The sequence below is a fragment of the Camellia sinensis genome, chromosome 7 (genome assembly GCF_055761805.1).
Source record: "Camellia sinensis isolate YWXY chromosome 7, ASM5576180v1, whole genome shotgun sequence".
NCBI classification, from domain to species: Eukaryota; Viridiplantae; Streptophyta; class Magnoliopsida; order Ericales; family Theaceae; genus Camellia; species Camellia sinensis.
The window spans coordinates 157,491,023-157,510,209 of NC_138967.1; positions in this window are offsets into that span (position 1 = coordinate 157,491,023).

A 19,187-nucleotide genomic window follows, 5' to 3' on the forward strand; every position below is an offset into this window, starting at 1 on the left:
CACTGTATCCCGTTCGTCCACTGAAGCAGAGTATCGTGCTTTAGCACATACTGCTGCTGAGCTTAGTTGGCTTACAATGTTGCTCACTGAAATGGGTATCTCTTCATCTACCACACCTGTGCTTTGGTGTGATAATCTGTCTGCCATGGCTTTGGCATCTAATCCCGTATTTCATTCTCGCTCGAAGCATATCGACATCGATTGTCATTTTGTCCGCGAAAAAATTTTGGCTAAACAATTTGTTGTTCAATACATCCCTACTGTTGATCAACTTGCTAATTTGTTTACCAAGCCTTTGTCTGTTTCCCGATTTCAGTATCTCAAGGACAAGCTCATGGTCTTTGAGCCGCCCATCAGCTTGCAGGGGACTGTTGAGCCTACTGAATCAATTCAGCCACAATCAATTCAGCCACAGTTACACATGCACACCCCTTCAGCTCAAACCACACTTCAGCCACAAGCTAAGCAGAAGCAGCCGTTACTAAAGTAGTTATGCAGTCCATGTGTTGCAGTTGTAACTAACTCTAGAATTCTGTTAGACTGTTAGAGATTCTAGAATATTGTATTAGACCTATATATATAGATACTATCTTGTGTAAATTGTAGTGTGTGTAAACAGAGAGCTATCAATAGAAGAATCTATTTTTGTTCTATGGTTTCATAACTTTCCACAAATACACACATCAATCCTTAAAAATAATTTTTTTTACTTCACATCTTTTATATGAAAATTCTCAATACATATTTTCTTTTCAAAAAATACACACATCAGACTTACTCTTTAATTTATTTATTTTTACCTATCTCACTCCCTCCATTGATCATTGTTCACTTTAATATTCCTTCATTGTTTCTCATAGATTTGACTGATATTGCTCAAATTTTCACTCCTTATCCATTGCTTATAACATTGTTCCATCACACCGCACTGTTATTTTGATTTGTATGATGGTGGATTTACAAAAGAATGAATGTTTAGATGTAGAAAAAAAAATGATTGTTAATAAAAAAAATTAGGCAACGAATAGGTGAGTTTCTTTGGTTCAGAAGTATTTTTTTTTTTTCATTGTCTCAATTATCATTCTAAAAATCAGTTTTGAAAATCTTGCACCTATACGAAAATTAATTTTTAAAAGCATTTCATATATTCGAAAACCAACTTAAAAAATAGTTATATGTCGAAAATTTATATTCGGTTCGGAAGTACAGAATCAAAAGCTATTGTTTGATTCAGTTGTTGACTATCGAATTTGTTTAATGTATTTGGGTAACCAGTACCAAATTATTTCCATCTTGTTGCCAGTCAATATGGAATAAATAATGAAAATAGTATAACAATAACTAACACTCAGCTTGCTTTTGAGTTTTGAAAAATATTTTTTTGGAAATTTCAATCCGTATTCTTTTGTTTTAGTGAACATTTTTAATATTTTAATTATTTTTTTTGGATTCACTTAATTTAGATACACTAAAAAAGCATACAAAAATATAAAAAATTAGTACATATTTTTTTGTATTTATTATTTTTTTATAAAGATTTTTGGCAAATAATTTACTTTTTAAATGTATCTAAATTAAGTGGCTCTAAAAAGTAAAAGGCTGATTAAATATGTAAAAAGTTTACTAAAAAAAAAGATTTTAAAATTAACAAAAATATTTTTGAAAAATTAAAACTAAATAGAGTATTAGTTTTTAAAGAATAATAGTAAAATAATACAAAACATTATTGATTTAATTAATTAATTAATTAATTAATTTATTTATTTATTTATTTATTTATTTTTTGCATACCTTAGTAAATATGTTTGGAAAATTGCTAGAGTGTGCCGAAAAAATGTCATGTGTGTAGGCCACGGTTTAGGTTTTGACTTAGGCTTATGGGTGTGGTAGGAGTTTATGTTTTATGTGGCATGTGTACATAATGTGTTGGAATATTTGTACACATTATATGTTATGGGCATATTTGAAACATTTTGTGTGTAGAATGAGTAAAACAAAAGATAAACAAATTCATTGAGTGTATGTACTGAGAAAGATATTCACAGAGTGTAAATAGTGTATGGAAATAGAATTACTCCACACATTTACTGTCATGCACTATAGAAAGCTTATATACGTTTACCGAGGAATTTAAATTCAGTGTAATATTTTAACAAAAATTATAAAACGTGATAAATTTTATAAATATTAATAATTAAAAATATAATTTTTTTCATAATTTTATAATAATTTTATGGTAGACATACTAATAAGTAATTTCCCCCATCTGAGATTGTTCCGAGTGTTTTTCGATGATCTGAACTGTTCATATTATAGGGTTCATCGAGTAGATCATCCATACATAAAATAAAGTTTATTGTACCCTATAACCAAAGCACAGTCGTTTCTACAAAAATTAGTAGTTAACATAACTTTCATAAATTTGTAAAAATGATTAGGACCTAATCATGGGGTTATGAATATCTGATTAACTTCATTTTTTACATGAATAATATTCTTAATGAACCCTACAATATGAATCGTTCAAATCATCGAAAAACACTCCGGAAGATCTTCTAAAGAGGGCAATAGTGCCCTATTCTCCTATATTCTCTGCATTTGTATTCATAACATTCATATTCTTGAATAAATTGATCTTGTTAACATTCATATTCCAGAGTAAATTGATTTTGGTGACATGTCTAACAAACACTTTAGCTTTGTCCATTAACAAACATTGGTTCATTGCATTTTTTTTTTATCAGTAAAAAGTAATATATTATTAGGATAATAAAATATTACAGAAAAATAAATGAAAGAAGAATTGCCCGTCAACGTAAGTTTATAGTTGAACCACATATATTTTCCGTTTTTGTGCGATTTCTTGTTTTACTTTCTTGCTTTCGTTTGTTTTGTCATAACATTAACAAACATTGGTTAGGATATATATATATATATATATTTGGTTAGATGGGAAAGTATAAGACTTAATATATTACACAACTGACACTAAATCGTCCAATAAAGTACATCGAAGTATAAAACAGATCACAAAAGAGATAAAAAGAACCTCCACATAGGAAGGATACGAGTCTCCACATAGAGAAAAAACAAATCTCCATGCAGGGAGGAGAAAACCTCCATGAAGGGAGGACACCTTTACATAGAGAAATATTATTGCAATACAGAAAAAAAAAACAAAAAAATAAAGCAAAAACGATCACCACTAAACAAACAATATCAATAGGATTCATTCATCATCGTAACTGATAGTTTTGATACCTTAATTTCCACTCTACGTTACAAAATAAAACATTCTAGATTGAGGTGATTACCTAGCGTACAACAACACGTTTAATAGTATCGGATCTTGGTCATGAATCGGATTTAAGACTAGATCTAAAAGCTTTCTTGAAAACATGCCGATGATGGAGACAAGAAGAACGACAATGGCTAACATGGTCATAGAAACTGCAGGAGAAGAAGCGGAGGGGAGAGGAAGGTTAAAGGCACCACCCTCTCTCCTAAAGAGTAGAGAAAGATAAAGCGTCTAGAAATTTTTAGAGAGAGAGAGTAGGAATAGGGTTTCTTAGAGAGAGAGAGAGAGAGAAAAACGATTTTTTCGTCCTTTTTTTATTTATATTTTTAAGAAGGGGTAAAAAAAAATGAATATTAATGTTATGAATTACATTTTTTTACTTGACATAATGTATCATTTTGTTTTGAAACTCACTTGAATTGAACAATAAGTGTTAAATACCATGAAACTCATGAACTTATTATTATTACTATTATTATTATTATTATTATTATTATTATTATTATTATTATTATTATTATTATTTGATTGGAATTCCATTAACTTAATTGCATAGCTAGATAATTATTGACCAGAAAACATTTCACATGCAACCACAAAAAGTCATGTGCTCTCTTTTCTGCTCACCAAATGCAGAGAATATATATGTATGGAAACATACCTTATATTATATAAGAAAAATGGCGTTTCTCACCCACAAGTCTTGTGAGAATTTTAATATTTTAATCTTAATTTTCTAATTTTCTAATTAAAAAAAAAACCTCCCGCCCACCATTTAATTTCAGCCTTTTTGAAATTTAAAAACCCTAAACCCTACCACCTCATCTTATTTTCAAAAGTTAATTACCTAAAAGTCCTATTTACAAATGGTATAGTAGCTCATATCTTATCTAAATTTTTTTGAACCAATAAGTTTTATTTAGTAAAATTGAAAATATTATTAGCTTTTTCCAATTTTTAAAACTAAGAATATTATCAATTTTGTATAGTAATATTCCAGATAACTGTTTCACTAACTGATGAAAAAAGGTAGAGCATGAGATTAAATATTTTTGCCCTTTTACTTATTGGTTTTGTTAGGTCCCTAAGTCTTGTCAATTCCACGAACAAACTTGTGTAATCGAGTTGTAATTTCTGTGCTGTTTTATGTTGCTCGCTCGAGCGAAGAAGGACTCGCTCGAGCGAAGGACTGCGTCTGGCTACAAACCTGAAAGAGGTCATTGTGCGCTCGAGCGAAGAACTGCTTCTGCGTACAAACCTGAAAGAGTTTATTCCTCGCTCGAGCGAAGACTTTATGGCTCGAGCGAAGGTAATTATGGAAGTCACGTGAGATAAGCTTCTCGGTCGAGCGAGATAAGCTTCGCTCGAGCGAGCTTCAGAATCCGGAAATCTATAAGTAGTTGGTTTCTCCAAACTTTAGGATTATTTTTTAGATCTACTTTGAGATTTTCTGAGGTTTTCTTGTGGAGAGATTTTGGTGAGTTTTTTCTTGATGTCTTGAGAAGAGTTCTTCACTCATGATCTAAAATACATACATCAAGGAGTTGGTTTCTTTAAATTCAAGAGAGAGTTCTCTTCGGTGGATTCCGAAGATTCTAGCGTATAGTTTCAAAAGGTGTTTGATTCTATATGTGAGTGAGGTTGTGGAATCAACTTCAAGATTGATCAGTTCCGAGACGAAGTCGTCGAAAAAGAGTTACAGAAGATTCGTAGACAGATTGACTGAGTTAGGTAATTTGTATGATATCTTTGTAATCTTTTTACTTCAGTAGTGGATTGGTTTGTGGCGTTTCGCCCGTGGTTTTTTAATCACAGTTGGAGGTGTCCAATTGTGGTTTTTTCCACGTAAAAATCGTTTGTGTCGATTTATTATTTAATCTGAAAAACAAACAATCTAAATCACTTTCGTAAGTGCTTGTTGGTTTAGATTGTGTGTTTTGGATTTTTGGGATTTGGAATATTTTAATCTTGATCTAATCACGAATCACTTAGATTTTCAATTGGTATCAGAGCGGGTCACTCTTTGTTTTTTCAAAACTCTAGGAGTGTGATTTTGTGTGATTAGTATCATGGATTCTATTCGTGAAGGTAACTCGACTCATAGACCCCCATTACTTGATGGTACAAACTATTCTTATTGGAAAGCTCGTATGAGAGCATTTTTAAAATCCATCGATGAGAAAGTTTGGCACTCCGTAATCTTTGGGTGGAGTGAACCTACAATCACCATTGATGGGATTGATATTCCTAAACCCCTTGATAAATGGGACACAACCGATTACCAGAATTCGAGTTGGAACAGCAAAGCTCTCAACTCCCTCTTCTGCTCTGTCACACCTGAAGAATTCCGTCGAATTTGCACGCGTGAAATAGCAAAAGAGGCGTGGGATATTCTTGAAACGATTCACGAAGGTACTACCTCTGTTAAAAGGTCAAAACTTCAACGTCTCACGTCCGCCTTTGAAACCCTTTTTATGCGCGACGATGAGACGTTCGATGAATTTTATGCAAAACTCAGTGATATCGTGAATTCCTGTTTCACTCTCGGTGAAAAAATCTCGGAAGCAAAAGTTGTTGGAAAAATTTTGAGGTCCCTTCCCGAGAGGTTCCAACCAAAGGTGACAGCCATTGAGGAGGCTCAGAATGTTGATACCCTCAAGCTCGATCAATTGGTTGGAAATTTGCAGACTTATGAAGCCCACCAAATTTCTAAGAAAAAGCAAAAAGAAAATATGGCTTTCACGAGTGCCCATGAGACTGCAAAACCTCCGGAGACTGAATTTGATTTAGAGTCTGAGGTGACGGCTATGCTTACAAAACAGTTTAAAATTTTTTTGAAAAAGAAGCCGAATTTCAGAGCCCCTATTTCAAAAGATAAGAGTAATGACAAACCCAAAACGTTTCCACCAAAACTTGCTTCAAAAACTGAAAAGAAGATTGTAAAGAGGCCTTGCTAGATGATAGTTGGGTCAATGCTATGCATGAAGAATTAGGTCAATTTGAACGTAACAAAGTTTGGACTCTAGTTCCCAGACCTAGAGATATGAATGTGATAGGTACCAAGTGGATCTTTAAAAATAAATCTGATGTTGGTAATTTGTATGATATCTTTGTAATCTTTTTACTTCAGTAGTGGATTGGTTTGTGGGGTTTCGCCCGTGATTTTTTAATCACAGTTGGAGGTGTCCAATTGTGGTTTTTTCCACGTAAAAATCGTTTGTGTCGATTTATTATTTAATCTGAAAAACAAACAATCTAAATCACAGGAGCCCAGAAAGACAAGGAACATCCAATAAACAACACCAGAAAACCCCCAAAACAAAACACAAAGAGCCAGTCAAAACAAATTAGTCCAACAGGGGTTAGAAAGGCAGTGAAACTCGTAACATTAGCATAAAAGAAATGAAATGATTAGCAGTGCTAAAGAGACAAATAATCAGCCACAGAGAAAACAAGATATTACAGCCAGTATAGAATCGAAACATCAATGTATGAAACAATAGAGAGAAAACAGATGGTAGATGGTTAAGAGACTCAACATCACCCATGATATGCTAGTATCGGTCAATTTCACAGGCTAGCATTTCCGGGAATTCTATTGCAATATCCATTCCATTCGCAAAGAACTTCCGGCATCCTTTGAGACTTGGGTTAGGAAGAAGTCACTTGTTATCACTGGGGATGTGTTTCGGATTTTACTTGGTCTTCCTGAAGTTAGTAATTGTCATTTTCCGTTTCTTACCCGGTCAGGTGTTGATTTTAATTGTGTTGCGTCTGAGTTATGTGGTGTTGACCGGACTTGGATCACTGGGGATCTCCTTCAGCAAAATGAGTTGTTTCCTCGGTTCCGTCTCTTGAATATCATCGTGTGTGCGAATCTTTATGTCACCACCCATTCCTCACATATTACTCAGGACCAAGGTTATGTTCTGTATTGTATTCATCACCGACTACCTATTGACCTTCCGGAAATGATTGTTTCAAAAATGATTGGGGTCTCTGAGGGCAGAAAATCTTTAGGGCTTCCTTATGGGTGTTTGCTTATTCGTTTTCTCACTGCCCTTGATGTTCTTGTTTTTGATGATGATGAGTTTGCTTACCCTCTCAAACCCATTACTAAATTGACAATCTCTCAGAGTCAGGCTCATGTGAGGGGGAGTGTGTCGGGGGTTGGGAGTTCTGGTGCAGGTAATGATGATCCCCTTGCCGAGGAGGAGGCGTTTGAGGCCGCCAATGCCGGTGCCCCTGATCTTCCTGAGCTACGTCCTCGCTCATTTCGTGGCCAGCTACAGCACTTTGAGCAGTCTGTTACACGTCGCCTTGATCTTTTGGCTACACGTCTTGATGCTTTTGATGGCCGACTTGATGAGCAGAGTGCCATGCTTGCTTAGATTCTTTCTCTTCTTCAGTTGCAGCAGCCACCATCTTCTCCTTCTTAGCTTTTGGCATATGCTTCTCTTTGGACAGTTTATGCTGTATCTGCCGTTTAATGTTTTTGGGTCACTCCCGGACAAAAAGGGGGAGTAGTTTTGGGGTACTCATGTTTGTTTTGCAGATGGCTATTTGGACGTTTATATTTATATGTTGTGGCTATTCTTGATATGGATATTGGGCGTTATATGTTTTTATTTTATATTTTATATCTTGATGGTTTGTTTTGTTATGTTACATTTCAGGTTTGATGAAGTTAGATTTCATTCCAGGTTTTCCTCAAGTTTGGTTTATTGTTTCAAGATGTTAGTTCCAGTTTGTTTTGAGATTGGTTGCATAGTTGGTTTGCCTTGAGTTGTAATAGTTTTAGCTAGTTCGTTTGCTTTGAGTTGTAATCGTTTTAGCTAGTTCATCTGTTTAGGAAATTGTGTTAGGAAGTTTTGTCCGGGTATTGACAAAGGGGGAGATTGTTAGGTCCCTAAGTCTTGTCAATTCCACGAACAAACTTGTGTAATCGAGTTGTAATTTCTGTGCTGTTTTATGTTGCTCGCTCGAGCGAAGAAGGACTCGCTCGAGCGAAGGACTGCGTCTGGCTGCAAACCTGAAAGAGGTCATTGTGCGCTCGAGCGAAGCATTGGAGGCTCGAGCGAAGAACTGCTTCTGCGTACAAACCTGAAAGAGTTTATTCCTCGCTCGAGCGAAGACTTTATGGCTCGAGCGAAGGTAATTATGGAAGTCACGCGAGATAAGCTTCTCGCTCGAGCGAGATAAGCTTCGCTCGAGCGAGCTTCAGAATCCGGAAATCCATAAGTAGTTGGTTTCTCCAAACTTTAGGATTACTTTTTAGATCTACTTTGAGATTTTCTGAGGTTTTCTTGTGGAGAGATTTTGGTGAGTTTTTTCTTGATGTCTTGAGAAGAGTTCTTCACTCATGATCTGAAATACATACATCAAGGAGTTGGTTTCTTTAAATTCAAGAGAGAGTTCTCTTCGGTGGATTCCGAAGATTCTAGCGTATAGTTTCAAAAGGTGTTTGATTCTATATGTGAGTGAGGTTGTGGAATCAACTTCAAGATTGATCAGTTCCGAGACGAAGTCGTGGAAAAAGAGTTACAGAAGATTCGTAGACAGATTGACTGAGTTAGGTAATTTGTATGATATCTTTGTAATCTTTTTACTTCAGTAGTAGATTGGTTTGTGGCGTTTCGCCCGTGATTTTTTAATCACAGTTGGAGGTGTCCAATTGTGGTTTTTTCTACGTAAAAATCGTTTGTGTCGATTTATTATTTAATCTGAAAAACAAACAATCTAAATCACTTTCGTAAGTGCTTGTTGGTTTAGATTGTGTGTTTTGGATTTTTGGGATTTGGAATATTTTAATCTTGATCTAATCACGAATCACTTAGATTTTCAATTGGTATCAGAGCGGGTCACTCTTTGTTTTTTCAAAACTCTAGGAGTGTGATTTTGTGTGATTAGTATCATGGATTCTATTTGTGAAGGTAACTCGACTCATAGACCCCCATTACTTGACGGTACAAACTATTCTTATTGGAAAGCTCGTATGAGAGCATTTTTAAAATCCATCGATGAGAAAGTTTGGCACTCCGTAATCTTTGGGTGGAGTGAACCTACAATCACCATTGATGGGATTGATATTCCTAAACCCCTTGATAAATGGGACACAACCGATTACCAGAATTCGAGTTGGAACAGCAAAGCTCTCAACTCCCTCTTCTGCTCTGTCACACCTGAAGAATTCCGTCGAATTTGCACGTGTGAAATAGCAAAAGAGGCGTGGGATATTCTTGAAACGATTCATGAAGGTACTACCTCTGTTAAAAGGTCAAAACTTCAACGTCTCACGTCCGCCTTTGAAACCCTTTTTATGCGCGACGATGAGACGTTCGATGAATTTTATGCAAAACTCAGTGATATCGTGAATTCCTGTTTCACTCTCGGTGAAAAAATCCCGGAAGCAAAAGTTGTTGGAAAAATTTTGAGGTCCCTTCCCGAGAGGTTCCAACCAAAGGTGACAGCCATTGAGGAGGCTCAGAATGTTGATACCCTCAAGCTCGATCAATTGGTTGGAAATTTGCAGACTTATGAAGCCCACCAAATTTCTAAGAAAAAGCAAAAAGAAAATATGGCTTTCACGAGTGCCCATGAGACTGCAAAACCTCCGGAGACTGAATTTGATTTAGAGTCTGAGATGACGGCTATGCTTACAAAACAGTTTAAAATTTTTTTGAAAAAGAAGCCGAATTTCAGAGCCCCTATTTCAAAAGATAAGAGTAATGATAAACCCAAAACATTTCCACCAAAACTTGCTTCAAAAACTGAAAAGAAGATTGTAAAGAGGCCTTGCTAGATGATAGTTGGGTCAATGCTATGCATGAAGAATTAGGTCAATTTGAACGTAACAAAGTTTGGACTCTAGTTCCCAGACCTAGAGATATGAATGTGATAGGTACCAAGTGGATCTTTAAAAATAAATCTGATGTTGGTAATTTGTATGATATCTTTGTAATCTTTTTACTTCAGTAGTGGATTGGTTTGTGGGGTTTCGCCCGTGATTTTTTAATCACAGTTGGAGGTGTCCAATTGTGGTTTTTTCCACGTAAAAATCGTTTGTGTCGATTTATTATTTAATCTGAAAAACAAACAATCTAAATCACAGGAGCCCAGAAAGACAAGGAACATCCAATAAACAACACCAGAAAACCCCCAAAACAAAACACAAAGAGCCAGTCAAAACAAATTAGTCCAATAGGGGTTAGAAAGGCAGTGAAACTCGTAACATTAGCATAAAAGAAATGAAATGATTAGCAGTGCTAAAGAGACAAATAATCAGCCACAGAGAAAACAAGATATTACAGCCAGTATAGAATCGAAACATCAATGTATGAAACAATAGAGAGAAAACAGATGGTAGATGGTTAAGAGACTCAACATCACCCATGATATGCTAGTATCGGTCAATTTCACAAGCTAGCATTTCCGGGAATTCTATTGCAATATCCATTCCATTCGCAAAGAACTTCCGGCATCCTTTGAGACTTGGGTTAGGAAGAAGTCACTTGTTATCACTGGGGATGTGTTTCGGATTTTACTTGGTCTTCCTGAAGTTAGTAATTGTCATTTTCCGTTTCTTACCCAGTCAGGTGTTGATTTTAATTGTGTTGCGTCTGAGTTATGTGGTGTTGACCGGACTTGGATCACTGGGGATCTCCTTCAGCAAAATGAGTTGCTTCCTCGGTTCCGTCTCTTGAATATCATCGTGTGTGCGAATCTTTATGTCACCACCCATTCCTCGCATATTACTCAGGACCAAGGTTATGTTCTGTATTGTATTCATCACCGACTACCTATTGACCTTCCGGAAATGATTGTTTCAAAAATGATTGGGGTCTCTGAGGGCAGAAAATCTTTGGGGCTTCCTTATGGGTGTTTGCTTACTCGTTTTCTCACTGCCCTTGATGTTCTTGTTTTTGATGATGATGAGTTTCCTTACCCTCTCAAACCCATTACTAAATTGACAATCTCTCAGAGTCAGGCTCATGTGAGGGGGAGTGTGTCGGGGGTTGGGAGTTCTGGTGCAGGTAATGATGATCCGCTTGCCGAGGAGGAGGAGTTTGAGGCCGCCAATGCCGGTGCCCTTGATCTTCCTGAGCTACGTCCTCGCTCATTTCGTGGCCAGCTACTGCACTTTGAGCAGTCTTTTACACGTCACCTTGATCTTTTGGCTACACGTCTTGATGCTTTTGATGGCCGACTTGATGAGCAGAGTGCCATGCTTGCTCAGATTCTTTCTCTTCTTCAGTTGCAGCAGCCACCATCTTCTCCTTCTTAGCTTTTGGCATATGCTTCTCTTTGGACAGTTTATGCTGTATCTGCCGTTTAATGTTTTTGGGTCACTCCCGGACAAAAAAGGGGAGTAGTTTTGGGGTACTCATGTTTGTTTTGCAGATGGCTATTTGGACGTTTATATTTATATGTTGTGGCTATTCTTGATATGGATATTGGGCGTTATATGTTTTTATTTTATATTTTATATCTTGATGGTTTGTTTTGTTATGTTACATTTCAGGTTTGATGAAGTTAGATTTCATTCCAGGTTTTCCTCAAGTTTGGTTTATTGTTTCAAGATGTTAGTTCCAGTTTGTTTTGAGATTGGTTGCATAGTTGGTTTGCCTTGAGTTGTAATAGTTTTAGCTAGTTCGTTTGCTTTGAGTTGTAATCGTTTTAGCTAGTTCATCTGTTTAGGAAATTGTGTTAGGAAGTTTTGTCCGGGTATTGACAAAGGGGGAGATTGTTAGGTCCCTAAGTCTTGTCAATTCCACGAACAAACTTGTGTAATCGAGTTGTAATTTCTGTGCTGTTTTATGTTGCTCGCTCGAGCGAAGAAGGACTCGCTCGAGCGAAGGACTGCGTCTGGCTGCAAACCTGAAAGAGGTCATTGTGCGCTCGAGCGAAGCATTGGAGGCTCGAGCGAAGAACTGCTTCTGCGTACAAACCTGAAAGAGTTTATTCCTCGCTCGAGCGAAGACTTTATGGCTCGAGCGAAGGTAATTATGGAAGTCACGCGAGATAAGCTTCTCGCTCGAGCGAGATAAGCTTTGCTCGAGCGAGCTTCAGAATCCGGAAATCCATAAGTAGTTGGTTTCTCCAAACTTTAGGATTACTTTTTAGATCTACTTTGAGATTTTCTGAGGTTTTCTTGTGGAGAGATTTTGTTGAGTTTTTTCTTGATGTCTTGAGAAGAGTTCTTCACTCATGATCTAAAATACATACATCAAGGAGTTGGTTTCTTTAAATTCAAGAGAGAGTTCTCTTCGGTGGATTCCGAAGATTCTAGCGTATAGTTTCAAAAGGTGTTTGATTCTATATGTGAGTGAGGTTGTGGAATCAACTTCAAGATTGATCAGTTCCGAGACGAAGTCATGGAAAAAGAGTTACAGAAGATTCGTAGACAGATTGACTGAGTTAGGTAATTTGTATGATATCTTTGTAATCTTTTTACTTCAGTAGTGGATTGGTTTGTGGCGTTTCGCCCGTGGTTTTTTAATCACAGTTGGAGGTGTCCAATTGTGGTTTTTTCCACGTAAAAATCGTTTGTGTCGATTTATTATTTAATCTGAAAAACAAACAATCTAAATCACTTTCGTAAGTGCTTGTTGGTTTAGATTGTGTGTTTTGGATTTTTGGGATTTGGAATATTTTAATCTTGATCTAATCACGAATCACTTAGATTTTCAGGTTTGATTCAACTATCCAATAAAACAGAGAATATTATCAGTTTTTTTTTTCTAATTTTAAAACTGAGAACATTATCAGTTTTTTCATTTTTAATTTTTTTTTCCAGTTTGGCATATCAATGTTCTATCATCATACTTCTTTATAGACACAAAATTTTCAGTTTTGCACAAAAAATAATTCAGTTTTTCAATTTTTTGCACATACATATACATATATACATATATATATATAGTTTTTTCAATTTAAAAGTTGATATTTTAAAGTTTTGAAAATCAAAATAAATGTCAAATCATCATGTTCCTTTTTAGATAATTACAAATGATGAACAATTATTATTTGAAGGGCAATTCTGACTTTTAAAAATTTAATGGGATATGAAAGTCTAAAAATCTTAGTTAGGACTTGGAGTATAAGTTCATAAATTAGGACTTGTGTGTAAATGCCTCTATTTTTTGATTGACACCTCTCCATATTGCCGCACATTATTTTTTTTATTTACCTCCACACCCTAACACCTCCATAGCCGTAATGAATTAGGATCCCCTCCTTGAGATTCCTACTAGACTTCCTACTTGCTAGGCTATTGGGCTAACTTTTACGCCCAATTTTGATAATTCGAACTGTTCATATTTTAAGATTTGTTGAGTATATCATACCTGTAAAAAATCAAGTTGATCGGATATCAGAAAGTATGTGTTCGGAAAACTATCTAAAAACTATTTTTTTTTAAATTAATAAATAGTTTTCCGAACATATACTTTCTAATATCCGATCAACTTGATTTTTTACAAGTATGATATACTCAACAAATCTTAAAATGTGAACGGTTCGGATTATCGAAATTGGGCTTAAAAATGACCCCAATGGCCTAGTAAGTAAGAAGTCAAGTAAGAACCTCCAGGAGAGTATCCTGATTCAGCCACAATCTTCAATTTAACATAATCTTCACAGTCTTCAATTCAACATGTAAGTAATGGTTCTTTTTTTCTTTTTTCTTTTTTTATTATTTTTATTATGAGCAAAAATGTGATTGTGATTTTTTACACTCCGTTTTGATTACACAGTGATTGTATTTTTAAACTGATTGTATTTTTTTACACTCCATTTTAATCACATGGTGAGAAAAAAAATTATAATTGGGTTTTTTTACTCATTGTGTTTTCTGAGAAAAAAAATGATTGTATTTTTCAAATATCAATTGGCTTAAGTTGTGATTGGATTTTTAACTCACTCTATGTTTTGAAAAAAAAAATGATCGTGTTTTTTAACTATCAATTGACTTCGTTGTTCTTATTTATTTATTTATTATGAGCAAAAATGTGATTGTGATTCTTTACATTTTGTTTTGATCACACGATGATTGTATTTTTAAATTGGTTGTGTTTTTTACACTTTATTTTAATCACATGATGAGAAAAAAAAAATTATAATTAATTTGTGATTGAGTTTTTAACTCATTGTGTTTTTTGAAAAACAAATTATTCAGTGTATTTGGTTTTAGTTTTCTGGAAATTGAGTTTTTTGTTTTTTGTATATATATATATATATTTGTTTTTAGTGAATATTTTTAAAATTTTAAGCAATTTTTTTACTTTTTTAAATGCACCTTACTTATATGTATCTAAATAGTAAAATATTTATGAAAAAATATTTAAAAAAATTAATAAATACAAAAAAATACAAAAAAAATGTACTAAATTTTCCTAGTATTTTTTTTTTTGTATTTTTGGTATTTAGTGAATTTTTTTTAAAAAAAATTCACAAATATTATACTTTTTAAGTGTATTTATGTTAGGTGTGTCTAAAAATTTAAAAAAAAAATTGCTTAAAATATTAAAAAAGTTCATTGAAAACAAAAAATACGAAAAATAAAAAAGTAAAATTTTCTAAAAAGTATTTTCTGAAAACCAAAACCAAACAAGCTGATTGTGATTTTGAACTACCAATTGATTTCAATGTTTTTTTTTTTATTTTTTATTTTTTTATTATGAGCAAACATGTGATTTTATTTTTTTATACTCCGTTTTGATCACACGATTTTTTACACTCCATTTTAATCATACAATGAGAAACTTTTTTTGTAATTGGCACCTCCACGTACCGCCACACATCTTATTTTTTTTATTCACCTCTACCGCCGCAATCTTCAATTGGCATCTGCACAACCACAATCTTTAATTGAAATTGAATAGCCTGTAAGTAATATTTTTATTTATTCTTTTTATTGCTTGCTTTCCTTTTTTTATTTTTTTATTTTTTTATTATGAGAAAAATATAATTGTATTTTTTTATACTTTGTTACAAGGTGATTGTATTTTTTAACCTATTTTTTACACTCCATTTTAATCACCTATTGAGAAAAAAATTTGTAATTGAGTTTTTTAACTCATTGTATTTTTTGAAAAAAAAAATGATTGTATTTTTTAATTATGAACTGACTTAATTTGTGATTGAGTTTTTAACTCACTGTGATTTTTCAAGAAAAAAATCATGTGTTTTTTAACTATTAATTGACTTCATTGCTTTATTTATTTATTATTATTTATAATTATGAGCAAAAATGTGATTGTGTTTTTTTATGCTCCATTTTGATCACACAGTGATTTTATTTTTTAATTGATTGTGTTTTTTTAAACTCTATTTCAATCACATGATGAGAAAAAAAAAAAAATTGGATTGTAACAATCTCTGTGTTTTTTTTTTAAAAAAAAAATTATATTCATTAGGTTCACATAACACTATAAAAAATTAAGGTTTTAGAGACCAAAATTTGGAGAAAAAATTATTTTTTAGGGACTAAATATTTTTGTTACGAAAAGTGCTGTTATTTTATTTTTAACAACAAAAATTAAACATTAGTGATGAATTATTATCCTTTTGGGACCAAATTTTTTGTCTAAAAAAAAAACTATTTCGAGACCAAATTATTTTGTCCCTAAAAGTTTATTTACTAGTGACATTTTCAAAATTTTGTTGCTAAAAGCCTTGTTTTTTACTTTTCAGAACAACCTTTTAGCAACTATCCTCATGACGATAGAAATTGGTCCATAAATGTCTTTTGCAACAAAATTTTTATTTTTAAAGACCAAAACATTTGGTCTCTAAAACTCTTATTTGTTGTAGTGTAAAGTACCCACTATTGATGATGATTATATTGTATTTTGTCCATCAAATTTATTTCAGTAATGTTTCTTGGAAAAGATGATTATTAAGGCAATATTTACCAAAGGTATTTCTTTTTAAGGAACCAAATAAAAAAAATTTCTTTATTCAATTGACTTCATTGACTGCTTTTCTTATCATTTATTTTGTCTATCAAATTTATTTCGTAATGTTTCTTTTAAAAAATGGTTATTAAGGCAATGTTTAATAATGATATTTCTATTTAAGGAAGCAAATAATTTTTTTTTGATCTAGAAAAAAAAAAAAAAAACTGAGTGGTTTTTTTTTTTTTTTTTTTCCCTTCGTGTATTTTAAGTGACATTCTTAATATTATAAATATTTTACAATACTAATGTGTTATGAATTTCACAAACTGTGTCAATAGTTGCCAATGCACCCAATTTATCTTATAAGCTATAATATAGATATAAATGATTTATATTGTGATACAAGTTTGATTTATCCTTTTGGTTGATTTTGTTTGTCTACAATTAAATTGTCATTTTTAAAAACTTATTCAATCAAGTAATAGATTATTTAACTTTCTCTTTTACAATATAAATATTAACTACTATATCACTCATATTATGCACGAGATTATTTGTGTTTTTTTATTTTTCTGTTAAAAAATAAATGTCTTCACTTTTATCTTAAATGTATATTGGTCTGAAAAATGTCTATACCTTTTAAAAGGTAATATATATATATATATATAATATGTAAGTATAACATTTTTACTTTTTATCATTTTATAAATACATAATATATGTGTTGTTCATCAATTATAATACTAACTATTATGTTGACAATGCAAGAATGCTAATAGATGACCCACAATAATTTAGATTTTAGTTATAATATATTTTATTTATTCAATGAATTTCGAAAAAATGTAATAATTTTTTATTTTTGTTACTTCAATTATGAAATGTCAATATTTTCTTTCAAAATTACATATATTTTATGTTAACAATTTAAAAATATATTTGACATAACCATAATTTTTTTTAAAATCCAATCCCGTACATAGTACGGGTGATATGTTAGTACAGCTTTCCAAAGTGCAAGGGGTAGTAAATGTACAGTTTGGATCGAAAAAGGTTGTGAATTTATGTTCTTACCCTTCCAATGATATCACCTGACAGTAGAGGTGCTCGCGGATCGATTTTTGACGGTTCGGTTTGGAAAAAATTGAACTCATAACCGCCTGTAATGCGAGTTGCGGTTTGTGCGGATAGGGTTTGTGGATGTGGGGGCAGTTTGCAAATTGAGCTTTTTCCATTAAAAATTTATTTTTCGGCTTGGTTTTTTCCCATTTTAATTTTTTTTTTGATTGCTGGAGATTTAACACTATCCCCCATTAAAGTTGGATTACCAAAAAAATTAGAATGAAAATTAAATAAAAACTAACATAGAAAAAAAATCACATAATTAGATTTGCGAGTAATAAGTATTTTAAACAAAACAGTGTGTGATATTATTATAATGTTAGAGCGTACAGGTTTGATAATCAGATTAAAGTGAGTGAGAAGAGCAGATTAGGGTTACATACTTACAAAACTTACAAGAAAATCTAATGGTTCAAATTTATAAAAAAAAAAAATGTATATAGATGCGGTCGGGTGAGTGCGGGTGTGGGTAAAACCCGTGACCCACCCGCAACCAGCAAAATAGGAAAATCTTAAAGCGCATCTGACACTAACAATTTTGCAAAACCGCCTAAATAGGCACAAGCGGTTTTCGCAAGGTAGATAACCCTATGTCAAGCCTTACCTGACAGTCATGTGTTAGGGGGGAGGGAGGAGGGAGGGGTTACTTCTTTAATGTGGGTTAGCTATTGGACTCAATTGGAATTTGACCAGAAATTTAAGGGATTGATTGTCAACATTAAATGGTGGCAAAGTGTGACAGGTGTAAAATACATGGTGATGACTGTAACTTTCTGTTGGAGAAAATACCAGAAACTAAACTATATTATTAATAAATGATGCAAAGAAAATGAGATACAAATAGATCAGGCTGAGGCACGGATATCTCGTTTTCTTTAAGGAGATCAAGCCCACTGCGGTAGGAAGAATCCAAATACCGATGCAGCAGTCACAACACTATGACTTGTCCCCTCCAGGATACAACAGCCCGACCACTTGTCGTATGGTTCAGGCCAACTCTGCACAAGATGGTGAACCCAAAGCTCCACCAATAAAACACCCTTCTTTACTAGTAATCTCTCTTGTATAGAAAATAGTTGATCTATATAGATAGAAAATAGTAGACTATATATAGGCTATAAGGACCTTACAGTTACACCAAAAATAATGACCATTAAACAAGAAAATGGTTACACCAAAATAATGACCATTAACCAAGTTCATGAATTCTATTAAACCTCCATTTATGACCAAGAGGTTACCAAAGTAATAAAACCCCATTTATGAAAAAGATAAACCAATAAATAAATATAAGATATTAAAATGGTCCAACAATCCCCCGCTCATTTTAATATCAACAAGGATAAAAGAGATTACCAAACAAAGATAGACTAGTATGCATCATGAAGGTGTGCTCTGCATTGAACCTTCATTAGTGAAACAGCAACCTCTACTCCAGAGTCAGTAGTGGTCTCAGACTTGAACTATGACTGCTTAGGGGAAATAAAGTATTACTGCTCACACATAATAATCCAGGTGTTGACATGAGCTTTAATAGCCAGCACATTACGGCCTTGTGCTAATCCCAGTTTTTCATAAGCATATTTGAGAATAAGCCTTGTTCTCATAGAAAGCGGCCCCGCTTTCATGCTCACATAGGTGAAATCTGTCAAGGATGTTCCTGTAATTTATACACCCCACTCAAGTTTCTCAGCTTTCTATTGAATCAGTTGGGTTTACACTAGTATTGCAGGTTTTTCAGCAAAGGCTGCTCGACAAACCAACAATGGAGTTGTTCGGCAACCTAACAAGGTTTTTCGGAAGCTTTACGTATATGTCTGGTGTCAGAGCCCACGCATATGCATTTTGGTAGTGCCGCGACTCATAGC